The 13,622-nt window shown below is 46.0% G+C and overlaps 1 long non-coding RNA gene across 1 annotated transcript; it reads right to left on the reverse strand.

Moving 5' to 3' along the window:
* Positions 1-217: 217 nt before the first annotated feature.
* LOC125150733 (uncharacterized) lies at positions 218-10,790 on the reverse strand. Its single transcript, XR_007146458.1, has 3 exons — positions 10,684-10,790; positions 746-913; positions 218-306 (listed from the first exon to the last, which is right to left on the reverse strand). It is a non-coding gene; the product is annotated as an uncharacterized LOC125150733 (long non-coding RNA).
* Positions 10,791-13,622: the final 2,832 nt, after the last annotated feature.

The raw sequence follows: 13,622 nt of genomic DNA on the forward strand, positions 1-13,622 counted from the left end.
AACCACGACTTCCTCAGCTGCCCCCTCCCCTGCCCCCCTCCCGGCTGCTATGCCATCGGGGCCGACCTGGCCTGCGGGCCAGGCCCAGCCGGAGAAGGGCTCACAGCTCCGCTGCTTACTGGTCTCTGCTCCATGACGCTGTCACACACACTCAACAGCACCCATTTGCAGCCCAAACAGACACTGTTCACTTCTCAAGTTGGTTTTAAATTTTGCTCTTTTTGTTCCTGTTTTTCATTTAGATTTTTGGCTGGTTCAAGTTCGACAGGCAATTTCAACACTGAGATCGAGGGGAGAGAATATAGCCTGTAAAAGAGCAGACGACGTGCGTGTCTTGTGATGTTACTGATTTTAGAGGGACCCTAAGAAGGTACATACGTGCATTGAGTCCGTTCGGCCAGGTCTCCAGATTCGTGGCATCCCACTGTCTTCATCTAGTATGACCCCCGTCCCTAGTTTTTTGGTCCACTACCTTTCTTTCACAACCTTGACCCTGCCCCCAAGGCATCCACCTTTGCCTATCGGGTGTGTGTTCTTTCAGTCCATCTTCCGTATCTTTATTCACATGTACGTAAATATATAGCATTGCTTTGCGTGCACTTTTAAAATTCTACAGAGGTGATATCAGCATGCATCTAATCCTGTTTCTTACTTTCTTCTTTTGACATTATCTGTAAGTGGATGTAAGTCATTCCCTTTGACAGGTGTCGTATTTCATCCCATGCATTGCCCACATTTGACTTACTCATCTCCTTGCTGACGGACATCCAGGTTGCTTCCGGTCCTTTGCCATTTTAAACGACACTGTGATGAGCATCTTTATGCCCGGCTAGGACAGAAGCTACGCAATCCTGGAAGGAGTTCGACTTGTACCACCCATTCATTGCATGAACGTAAGCGTCAATTTCATCATCTGTTAAAAAAAGGGGGGGTAGGTGAAATAATAGCAACCCTCCCTAATAAGGCGCTCCATCCCCAAGCTCTCAGAGCCTGGCACAAAGTAGGTACTCAATAAATGTATATTGACTGGAACGACTCTTGTAAGGATCAGCTGAGATACTGCATACGAAAGGCCCTTGGAAATGCTGAATATATATATACACAAATGGGAGTTCTTATTACTTTTATTAAATAACCATTACTTATGGTTATTTAAGTGAAATTAACCAGCAATGTATAATCCCAATAAAATGAAACTTACTTATTTTAAAAATTAAGGTTTTAGATTTATTTCACATTTTTTTTAACGTTTATTTATTTTTGAGAGAGAGACAGACCGTGAGTGGGGTTGGGGCAGAGAGAGAGGGAGACACAGAATCCGAAGCAGGCTCCAGGCTCTGAGCTGTCAGCACAGAGCCTGACCCGTGGCTCAAACTCATGAACTGCGAGATCATGACCTGAGCCGAAGTCAGACGCTCAGCCGACTGAGCCACCCAGGCGCCCCTTTAGATTTATTTATTTTAAGAGAGAAAGAGAGAGCGGGGGAGGGGCAGAGAGCGAGGGAGAGAGAGAATCCCAAGCAAGTTCCGCACTGCCAGGGTGGAGCCCAACGTGGGGCTCGAACTCACATACAGTGAGATCATGACCTGAACTGAAACCAAGAGTCAGACGCTCAATCGACTGAGCCACCCAGGTGTCCTAAAATGAAACATATTTAAATGACGACAACACCAGGACTTACATTCTGCATGTGTCCCCAGTTTTTCTGCCTCTTCTTCCTATCCACCTTTCTTCACATCAGGAAACATTTTCTGAAGATTAATCGAGTGGGCCTGGCTTGGGATTGGGAAATCTGAGACTGGCCTGCCAGACCATCCAAAGGCCTCCCCTGGGCCACCTTGGCCTATAAAACCCGGGTAATGCCATGCACCCACCTCACTAAGGTGTTGCAAAGATTAATTATGGCTTGTAAAGGGCTTTGAAGATGAAACGTGCTTGTTATGGAAATAAATGGCTTGAGATGCAAAGCTTTCTTCAAGTCTTCCTTCGTGCCCTCTCTCTTGCTGTTCTTGCCTTTAAAGAGCCCCGGATGAGTTCAGAGGTGAGGGTGACCTCCCCATGACTCCTGTGGCAAGCCAGGGTTGAACGCAGACTTCCCTGAACAACATATAGATGTGACCCCTCGCTGCCACTTTCAAATTGAAACTCCTACTCCATTTCCTAACCAGCTGAGCTAGGCTGGTTCAAATGCATTAAACAGATTCAGCAATCGGGTGGTGAAATGTATTTCCGATACCAAGCTTTCTGCTGCCAAATGTAATTATTCAAATTAGTAATTAAAAAAAAATGGGGTTTCTTCCCCCACCATGTCCTCCTAGATTTAGAGGTATCAGAAGTGGAGAAAATGTGGGCCAAATGTCTTCCAGTGGCAAAGTGGAGAAAGCATGGGTGTTAATGTCTGACAGACCTGAGTTCAGATCCCGACACAGCCTCTCACCTGCCATGAGCAAGTTATATAACCTCTTTGAACTTCAGTTTCCTAACCTGTCAAATGGGGATAAGAATCACCCTTATAAGAGTTATTGTCAGTGTTAATTGAGTGGCTTCAGGAAATGTACATAAAGGGCACTCAATAAATGTTAGCCATTCATAATAACGCAACCAAAACCTGGTGAGAAAGGTGTTATCATTCCCATTTCACAAATAAGGAATCTGAGCTCAGAGAGGTGATGTGTCTTGTCATAACTTGCAGAGGGAAAGTGGGGTGCCAGGATTCAAACCTTGATCTTCCTGACTCCAGAGCCCTGGGGTCACCCACACGTGACCTCATCCCTGCACGGAAGCTTGTTTTCCAGAACTGGAACGTGCAGTAACTGCCAATGCAAGCAGAGAGAGAAAGAGGGAGCCCAGCAGAGTGTTGGAGCCTGGAAGGTGGCTGTTCCCATGCCACTGAGTTGTTTAATCCCACGTTTCTGTATTACATTGGCATTCCATATGTTCACTCCTCATTTCTCGCTTCTCATGTTAACCCTTGCTTACCCAAGTAGGGAGTGCTGGCTAGAAGCATGTTTTCTCAGGCACCCTGGTGGGGCCAAGAATGTCCTGGTAGCTTTGAGGGCTCCTGACCCCTGAGCGGCGCTTCTGCTGTGGAAAATCTAGAGGCTGCTCAGCCTTTCCTGGGTCTAGGCCCGTGGGCCTCATCTTAGCGCATGTGGAAGTCAATGTGGCCAGATCCCTAATGGAAAACCAGGATCTTTGTTCGTATTAACTCGTGTGCATTCAACGCTCTTCATTCTTTTCCTCAACAGACGTTAATAGAACTTCTACTGGTTCTGAACGCTGCTTAATTACAATGGTCCTGTTTGATATTTCCCATCTGTCAGCCACTGCACTTTCAAGGCATCATCTCATTTAAACCTTACAAAAGATGGGGCGCCTGGGTGGCTCAGTCAGTTAAATGTCCGACCTCGGCTCAGGTCACGATCTCACAGTTCGTGGGTTTGAGCCCCACGTTGGGCTCTGTGCTGACAGCTCAGAGCCTGGAGCCTGCTTCAGATTCTGTGCCTCCCTCTCTCTTTGCCCCTCCCCCACTCATGCTCTGTCTCTCTCTCTCTCAAAAATAAGTAAAAACATTAAAAAAAAACTTTAAAAAAACTTACAAAAGGGCTTTGGGTTAAATATTAATATCATCATCATTTTGCAGTTGAAGAAAAAGGACTCAGGGCAAAAATGAATGCCAGAATAAGGAACAGAACCCAGATTTTTTTGTCTCTACCATCTGTGCTCTTAGCCACGACAACATACTTCCTCCTTGAGGGCATGCATGGCATCTCATTCATTTCTTCTCTCCAGCCCCCCAGCACCGTATACAGTAGGTGCTCAATAAGTGTTTGCTGTTGAATAAATACATAAAGTGCTAGATAATCACTAAGATGTGTATAGTGCTCTACAGAGTTTACAGAATGCCTGTCTTTTGCATCAGACGGAGGAGGTAGGTTTCATGATCCCATTTCACAGATGAAGCTTGTGCGGTAACTGAACTAGGGCCACAGGAAGAATAAGAGGCTGGAGCTTGGGCGAGACTCCAAAATAAACTCACAGGGAAGACACAACATCCAACGGAGCTGCAGAGTGGAGAAGTATCCGTCTGGCTGAAAAAATACGGATGTTACAAAAGCACTAGAATTTAAGCCGAAATCATATGCCCAGCACATGTTTTCTGAAAACATTCACATCACTTAACGTGGCCGGTGTGAGGTTTCAGATATTAAAATTATGAAAGAGCAAAGCAAGATGTGAAAGGCAGAGGCGGAAAGAGAACAAAGTAAACTTCAGCCTTGTCACCACCTTCCAGAAACTTCTCAAGGATCCAAGTTTCTGACCCAAATTCACCTTCAATGGTATAGCTTGTGGGTGGGAACCATGCTGTAAATAGACAGATTTGAAGATTTGAAGCTGGGTTCCAACTCAGACTCAGTTACTTTCCAGCTATGTGGCCTTGGTCAAGTGTCCTTGACCTCCATGTCTGAGTCTGTACAGTGGAGATCAATCATGGCTTATTGGAATAATGACATGTTTTGTAAATTATTATGCATGTTATTTTTTTTTACTTCCTTTTTAGAATTGTAGGAAGTAAAAATTATAAGTTATTTAATATAACAGCAATACAGGTTGGAATAAGCTAGATTTTGCTATAATAATAAACAACCCCAAAAACTCAGTGGCTTAACACAACAAATGTTTATTTATTTTTTCTTAATGTTCATTTTATATTCTAAAGAGAAAGAGAGAGAGGAAGAGAGAGAATGAGCAGGGGAGGGGCAGAAAGAGAGGGAGACAGAGGATCTGAAGTGGGCTCGCGATGACAGCCGAGAGCCCAATGCAGGGCTCAAACTCGTGAACAGGGAGATCATGACCTGAGTCAGAATCAAGAGTCACACACTTAACTAAGCCACCAAGGCACCCCAACAAATGTTTATTTCTCACTCATGTTCCGTGTTCATCATGGGTCAACATGAGAACATGCTGTTCATTGCGGTCACAGAGGGAGTCAGGATAAGCCACCATCTTGTTTATGATTATTGTATCCAAGGGGAAAAAGGGATTTAGGGGGTCTCCGAGGGTTAATTAACTGCGTTAGCCTGGAAGTGACACATGTCACTTTTTGTTCACAATTCTGTGGGCCAGAACATGTCACATGGCCCAAGCAATCACCAGTGGGTCAAGGTGAGCCTATTGTGTGCCTGTTAGTGGAGAGAATCAGAAACATTTGTTGGGGCTCCTGGGTGACTCAGTCGGTTAAGCGTCCGACTTCGACTCAGGTCACGATCTCGCAGTCTGTGAGTTCGAGCCCCGCATCAGGCTCTGCGCTGACAGCTCAGAGCCTGGAGCCTGTTTCTAATTCCGTGTCTCCCTCTCTCTCTGCCCCTCTCCCTCTCACGCTCTGTCTCTCTCTCAAAAATAAATAAACATTTTAAAAATTAAAAAAAAAAAGAAATATTTGTCAAATGGTATCCACCATTCATTGAGTACTTATCACATGCCAGGCATTGTGCTGAGGGTTTTTTGGATGTATCTGTTCATGCCTTCAACAATCCTCCGAAGCAGGGACTTCTATCTTCAGTTAATCCTGGAGCAAGCTGGCACTCAGAGATGTGAAGTAGCTTGCTCCAGGCTGCACGATGAGTAAATAGCAGAGTCAGACCTGACAGTCAGGTAAGAGCGCCTGCCCCTTCCCCTTCGTGTGCTCCGACAGCGAGGCAGGTGTCCAAACCAGGTAGGTGGTCAAGTATTTTCTTGTTCCAAGAGCTGATATTAACAGAGCTCCTCCTCTGTATTAATCCCTTTACTACCCTCTCAGGTTATACCTGAGAGTTCATTTCCATGTGAATGATAAAGGATCGGAGGCTCAGAAAGATGAAACAACTTGCCTTGGAGAGGTAGCTCTTGAACGCAAGCCTTTCTGGGTCTAAAACCTATGCTTGTTTTATACCCGCTCTTCTCTACTCCTCCTCATTATTTGTCATCATTTACTATAGTAACGATAGTACGGAGGAGTGGGAGGCAGAGAGGGTAAAAGCATGGATGTTAGAGCTAGATTGCAGCTGCATTTGAATTTGGGCTCTGCCATTTCCTGGCCGCGTGACCTTGGGTGAGGATATCACCTCTCTGGGTTTCCGAGTCCGCAACATGGGCTGATAACCGTACCTACCTCATAGGCTTGCTGTGAGGAATAAATGAGATTGCCATTGTGGTGAAAATAATAACTAATATTTTTCAAGAACTTATTGGGTCCAGGTACTGTGCTCAGGGCTTTATCTGTGTTGCTTTATAACTTTTTATTTGGGAATAATTTTAGATTTATAAAAAAGTTGCAAGGATAGTACAAAGTGCTCCTGTATCGCCTTCACTCCACTTTCCCCTAATGTTAACTAACGTCTTACGTAATCAAAGCACCTTTGTCAAAATAAGTTAATATTCGTATGACACTATTAAGTAAATGATAGACTTTATTCAGATATTATGAGCTTTCCTACTAATGTCCTTTTTCTGTCCTACAGTTCAATCCATTGCACTTAGTCATGTCTCCTTAGTCTCTGCAAATCTTTAAGTGCATTCTTTTATTCTCATTTTCAGTTGAGGAAACCGAGGGTCAGGTAATTAAGTCCCTGGCCAAGGTCACAGAGCCAGTAGGGGGTGGAGTTAGAATTCCACCCCAGGTCTGTCTGACTCAAAGCCCAAGTCTTTACCATTCATAAAGAAATTATCGGAAAGAAGTCCAATGTTCCGAATCACATCAGCACACAGAGAATAAGAAGCTCAGAGGGAGAAAAAAAGACTAAAGCACAGAGAACTGGCTTTACAGCTTTAGAATACTAACTCAGCATGATCTACTCGAAACACAGCCAAAGTCCGGGTAATCTGTTCAGTAAGGAAGAGACTCAGGCTGGTGAGTGTGTACCTTGGGAGTCATGCAAAGCCATCAAGCTAAGCTCTGGCTTAGCCACTGGCAGAGGGGGTCCCTCCAAGGGCCAGACTGCTCACACCCTGGCAGCAAAGCCTGTTGCAGAGCACCCTGGTAGAGGCAGGAAGTCAGCAGGACGAGGGCCAGAGACAGGACCACAGAATTCCTTTAATAGGTGTTTCCTGGGGCCTCCTGCTGTCCAGTGCACACGATGGAGTGACTGCACCCAAACCACCTACCGCAAATTTGACCTGGTGAATACCTACTATAACTCGTCCCTGCTTGCCTGACATTTTATGTGTCTAAGCTCCAGGGAGGGGGAAACAAGAGGAGGGTCCTGACATTCTGTGTCTTCAAGGAAAGAGAAAGGATCGGATGGATCGGACAGTCAGTGCGTGGAAAACTGAGGGAGGGCGCCCCGATCCTTCCTGGACCCCTAAACCCTGGATGTTGAGCCCGGGTGTGGCTGCTCTGGCACAGAGTTGGGCAAAGAGCAGGTACCAGTGATTACCTGTTGAGCGTGTGAGCAAGTGAATTAATTAATTTGCACGTACTCCAGTACCCGGCATCAAGCATGGCACCTGCTAGGAACTCAAGACGAAATAAATTAATCAGACCACTTAGATCTGGGCCAACATGCACAACTCTGGCTGGCACTTAGGAGCTCTTTAAATGTTTGTTGACCCAGTTGGTGGGCCATGGCTAGGGTCTCCGGGGAGAGATTTCTACCTTGTGGTTTGCAGTCTATTCGCATGGAGACACAGTATGCCATAGCTGCTGGGAGTCTGGGGCCTGGCTTCTCAGGTTTGAATCTTAGGTTTGTTACCTACTGATCGCCTGACCTTGGACAGATCACTTAAACTTGTCTATAAAATGGGGGGTGAAGATGATGATATTATGTACCTTAAGAGCTGGTATGAAGATTGAGTCAACACATGCACGAATATATGTGTGTGTGTTTTAATCTGTTCACGTAAAATTTAGCTCGATTTTATAACAGAGGCTGACCCATAGTAAGTACCTCCCAGGGTTAGTTATTATACGAAAACTTCCCAGCCTCCTCCCTGCTCCAGCCCCAATTCCGATTTAAATGCCTCTCTAAATCTGATTTATCTGTAATCTATTACAGAATCTGTTTAAGTTAGTTAATATTAAGTGAATTCTGCAATCAATATTTATAATGTCAAATAAAACAGAAGTTAGAGTGCGTCACACAGAATAGGGAAATGTCCTATTTGATGTTTCTGCTATAATATATACGCATGTGTGTGCTCAGGGTTGCAATGTTAAAGAAATTTCTTCCAGTGGGTCACAGTAAAAAGCCAATGCCTCCAGAGGCAAATGGTGAATGGCTTTCAGCAGAGAGGGAGGAGGAGCAGAGGAGAGGGCTGGCTAGCCCCCCAAATGAGCTTCACAGCCTACCTCTTCCTTCTGGCCTCTGTTGCCAAATGACCTCTGGGAAGACGCCTCTCCTATTTGGCCAGCCCCGTCACACTGGCCCACATAGCTCTATGGTTTCTACAGAGAACTTACTGAGCACTGCACCGGGCCTTGCATACACCTTAGCTCACAGAATTGGCCCCATCAGGCCACGGAAGTGGCTCTCAAAGTGTGGTCTCCCTGTGAGCTTGTTAGAAATGCAAATTCAAGCCGCAGCCCAGACCTACCCCATCAGAAACTCCAGGGCTCAGCAACCTGTGCTTTACCTCCAAGTGATTCCAATGTAATCCGAAGTTGGCAAGCCACTCCCCTTTGAGGAAACTGTTTTCCTTTGGGACAACTGAGGCTTCGAAAGAGGAAGTGACATCCCCAAGACCACTTAGGGAGGAAACAATTGGGCCAGGATTCTAACGCTATTAGCACACAGTAGTGCAATTTCTTACGTGTCTATCCCTCCACTGGATAGTGAGTCCTTCCCGGAAGAGACCAAGACTGACTGATGTGTTCCTTTTTTCTCATCTTTATAAACGAATGGGCCTGAAACACAAGTGCTGTGTGACCTCTGATGGCTGGGTGAAAAATCACACACATCCTTTAAAAAGTCAGTCCCGGTGAATGCTCGCATCACGTTCAAATGGACACAACCACCTCAGATTGGAAGAGAAGATACACACGGGATTGAGGAGTTCTTGATTAGCAAAATTCCCCAGAGCCCCTCATGCAAATCATAGCCCAGAGCTGAGTCATACTCAACTTTGACTCCTCTCTTAAAAGGGTGTCAGTTCCAAGTGGAGCTGTGTGGGGGCGGGAGGGGATGGGAGCCAGAAAATGGTTAACAGTTTGATAAAGTTAAAAAAAAATTCTCTACTGGTTGTGAGACTTTGCAATAATGAGAAGTCAACACAATTAGACAAGGCACTAAATTTTTGTGCAGAATGCCAGCTGTCACTCTTCTTGACTAGCTCAGATCAAAGAAACGTATTTTATCTCCTAAGTTATTAGACATGATGGGGCCATTAAGTGGAGATATTGTCATAAGAAATGTAAGAACATAAGAAAAATGTTGCTTGCTTTGAAAATAAACATCTCACCTTTGCTTCTTTTTCCCTGTGAAAAGCTGAGAGCCATCAAACTATTAGCTTGGGCCTTTCCAACATGCTTGCATCCTGCCATCTTTTCCGGCAGTGAGACCTGGGGTTTCAGTCCTTCCTCTCGGTCCCTAATGTCTGTGGGTCGGAACCATGACATTGAGAACCCAGCAGAGGTTCCTGTTAGCTGTAGCCCATCCCTGCTTTCACCAGTCATAACACAACCTACCACTGATCCAAAGCTCTACGTGCTTTGAAAGGAGCTCATCCTTAGATGTCTTTCCAAGTGCCTCACCTTACTTAACCTTTCTTCATCTCTAACTTGGATCGGAAAGAGCTCCCTCTTCATTTCTTTAAGGAACACGGCCACTTGTCTGGCCCGAGAACGGGCCCTGGGTTGGTGACGTTTACTTATATTCGCTGATTGCAGGGGAGCTGGGGAGCTCCGGGGAAAAGACTTCATATCACTCAGGGGCCAGGATGGGAAGAAGGGACGCATTCAAAAGGGAATGCTTAAGAAGAGTTTGGTGTGAAGGGACTATTTCCAAGGACGGGCAGCATTGAAGATGGTGAAACACCGCAGGGGCAACACCAGGGCGACATTACTCTCCTTGGTGTGAGGAGGCAAGCAGAAGGGGAAGTTACCGGAAATTGATGAGAGTAGTAGCTGAGGACAGATGTCACCGATAGAACCTGTGGCCCTGGAGACCAGAGGCAGCCTCTGCCAAACCACATGCAGCCCCACCCCTCCCCCTCCCCCCCTCCAGTCTGCTGCTGGTGTTTCCCATTGGCTGGACCTGACCGGAAGCCAGACTGTAAGGGAGCCTGGCGGACTCAGTCTGTATGCTCAGCCTCCAGGGCCTAGAGCAGAGTGGAGAGCGGATCTGGGGAGTACACGGAGAATTCCCAGCACACGCTGAATCCTAAGCACCACGGAGGTTTGGACATATCCAGACAAGATAGGGTTGGGTGATGGAGACCCTGCAAAAGCCACACTGCAGGGTAAGGATGAGGGCTCGAGAGACTTTAACATCAAGTGGTTTGGCATAATGAGTGAGACTTTACCAGGAAGGTGAACATAGGCACTAAGGAAACTCGTCCTGCGGTTGCCCCAGGGAGCAAAGGGCTTTGTTCCCGCCCGAATGGAAAGAACTTCAATACCTCGCTGACTTCTGTGACTCTCAGGGCTCAAACAGCCTTGCTCTGAGGACCCGCTCTCACCAACTGAGCACACAGGAGGCATGTTCTCACCTGACAAGGGTCATGAGGGGGGCTTCCAGCTTTCCAGCTTCCTGGTCCCTAGATGGTGGCTCAAACATAGGCCCAGAGGCACCTGAAGTGCCCCTCTGTGCAGGTGTGGGTCGCAGCAGGGATGGGTGTGGGTCCCACCCTGCCGGGTCGTATAGCGAGCAACGTCCAGGTCTGTGATGCAGACACACGTAGGCGCGCTGAGAATCCCAGAACCGCTTTGCAACCGCGAAAGCCTGGACTTTTTAACGAGAGAGAGAAGACTTTGGCGTACTAATTAATGCATTGTCCTCAAGGCCATGGAAGCCAAAGATCTTTTCCCACCCTTGTGGCTGATCTTCAAGGTAGGAATTCTGGCCCCAGTTTTATTAAAAATTTTTTTTTAAGTTTATTTATTTATTTTGGTGGGGGAAGGGGCAGAGAGAGAGACAGAGACAGAATCCCAAGCAGGCTCCACGCTGTCGGAGCAGAGCCCAACGTGGGGCTCGAACTCACCACCCGTGAGATCACGATGTGAGCTGAAGTCAAGAGATGCTTAACCAACTAAGCCACCCAGACGCCCCATTGGAAATGAGGATTCGATCCAGAGAAGACAGCCTCGGCAGACCGTGGGCACCCCTCCCAGGCTCTTCCTCTTCCCTCTGCTTCCATCACACCAGCCTCCTTGCTCAGCTAGAACTTGCCAGGCTCATCCTTGTTCCAGCACATTTGTGCCTGCCCTTCCCTCTGCCTGGAAATTTCTTCCCCCCAGATAGCCACACCCCCTACTCCTTCACCTCATTTAGATCTTTGTTAAGTGACACCTCTTCAGAAAGCCTGAGTGTTGACCTAGAACACCCCCCTCCCCATCCCGTTTTTTCTAGCTCCTTACCTTGCTTTGCATTGCCATCACCTTGTTTTTGTTTTGTTTTGTTTGCTTGTTTGTTGACAGCCTGTCCTAGGCTCCATGGAAGCTGGGCTTTGTCTCATTCTTAGAACAAGCACCTAAATGCCTAAGCCCCTAAAAATCACATAAGGATTTTATTATTTTATTTTATTTTATTTTATTTTATTTTATTTTATTTTTTAATTTGAGAGAGAACAAAAGCAAGCAGGGGAGAGGGGCCGAGGGAGGGAGAGAGAATCTTAAGCAGGCTCCCCACTCAGCACGGAGCCTGATGGGGCCTCAATCCCACCACCCTGGGATCATGACCTGAGCTGAAATCAAGAGTCAGACGCTCACCTGACTGAGCCATCCAGATGTCCCTAGGATTTTTTTCCTTTAAAGTTTTTTCTTAAATTTATTTATTTTAAGAGATAGAGAGAGAAAGAGCAAGAGTGGGGAAGGGACAGAGAGAGAGGGAGAGAGAGAGAATTCCAAGTAGGGTCTGCACTGACAGTGCAGTTTGATGTGGGGCTCGAACTCATAAACCACGAGACCATGCCCTGAGCCGAAATCAAGAGTCAGGCACCTCACTGACTGAGCCAACCCGGTGGCCCGGATTTTATTTTTTGAGATGAAATTCACATAACATAAAATTAACCATTTTTAAATGGACCATCCAGTGGCATGCAGTACATTCACAATGTTGTGCAACCTTCACCTTTATCTAGTCTCAAAACATTTTTATCACCCCAGAATCGTCCCTTGTGCCCACTAAGTAGTCGCTCCCCATTCCCTCCTGCCTTCAACCCCTGATAACCACCAGTCGGCTTTCTGTCTCTATGGATTTGCCTATTCTGGGCATTTCATAAAAGATGTGGCCTTTGTGACCAGCTTCTGTCACTTAGTATCATGTTTTCAAGGTTCTTCCCTATTGTAGCCCCATCAGTCCTTCATTCCTTTTCCTGGCTGAATAATATTCTATTGTGTGGATATACCACAATTTGTGTATCCATTGGCCAGTGGATGGATATTTTTGTTGTTTCTACCTTTTGCTATTGTGAATAAAACTGATAAGAACATGCATAAGTGTTTGCTTGAATACCTGTTTTCAATTAGTTTGGTTATCTACCTAGTAGAATTGCGAGGTCGATGGTAATTCCATGTCTACATGTGGGGGCTTTTCATAAATATTTATGGAATGAATTAGCAAATGAAAGAAAGAAAGAAAGAAAGAAAGAAAGAAAGAAAGAAAGAACGAACTAGAAATCCAGGTTTTTGCAATTCCCGAGTGCCCTCTAATCTGCCACATTACCTTCCAGAGGAGGGGACTGATGACTGTGGGTACCCTGAGGCCTAATCAACCTTAGGACAGTATCATGCATTAGCTGACATATAATAGGTGCTCAACTAAACTAAAAAAATGAGACAAATAAATGCTGCCGTGACCATTTTTATGCATTTATTTTGTCTACAGCATTGATTGTTAACGTCAGACAGATTCTGAGAGGGAAATTACTATATCAAAGAGAATTAACTTTTAAAAGTCTTTTGATGTGTACACGAAACTGCTTTCTGAAAAGGCTGAAAAATTTTCATTACCCGTCTCAAGAATGTTTAGGCTCATTTAGATGGTTCTACCTGGTGGGTGCTTCCTGTTGGAGGAGAGTTTTCTGGAACTGTCTCTACTGTCCTCTTCAGCTAGGTAAACAGAAGCTAGGCTGATTGCTATTGTTGCTTTGCTTTTCCGTATGGTTTCTCCACCTGTATGATGCGCTCCAGCCAACGTGTGCTTCTTGAAGTCGATGGCCTTCTTTCTCTTGAACACTGGCCCCCGCCTGAGCCCCGGATGCACCCAGCCAGTTGGAATTTCTGGACTTAGGGACCTCAGGAATGCAGCCTGATGGAAATGAGGCTAAATTAGTTCTTCCAAAGAAAATGCCCATTTGGAAAATGACTTCCCGTGTCTGTGCAGCCACAGGCTTGCCATTCTGGAGAGACGTGTCAGGATACGTTGTGCTTGGCGGCAAATGAAAGCTGAGGGGTTTATTGCCACTATTAGTGATTATTTGTATGGGGC

The sequence above is a fragment of the Prionailurus viverrinus genome, chromosome D4 (assembly GCF_022837055.1).
Source record: "Prionailurus viverrinus isolate Anna chromosome D4, UM_Priviv_1.0, whole genome shotgun sequence".
In the NCBI taxonomy this organism is placed as follows: domain Eukaryota; kingdom Metazoa; phylum Chordata; class Mammalia; order Carnivora; family Felidae; genus Prionailurus; species Prionailurus viverrinus.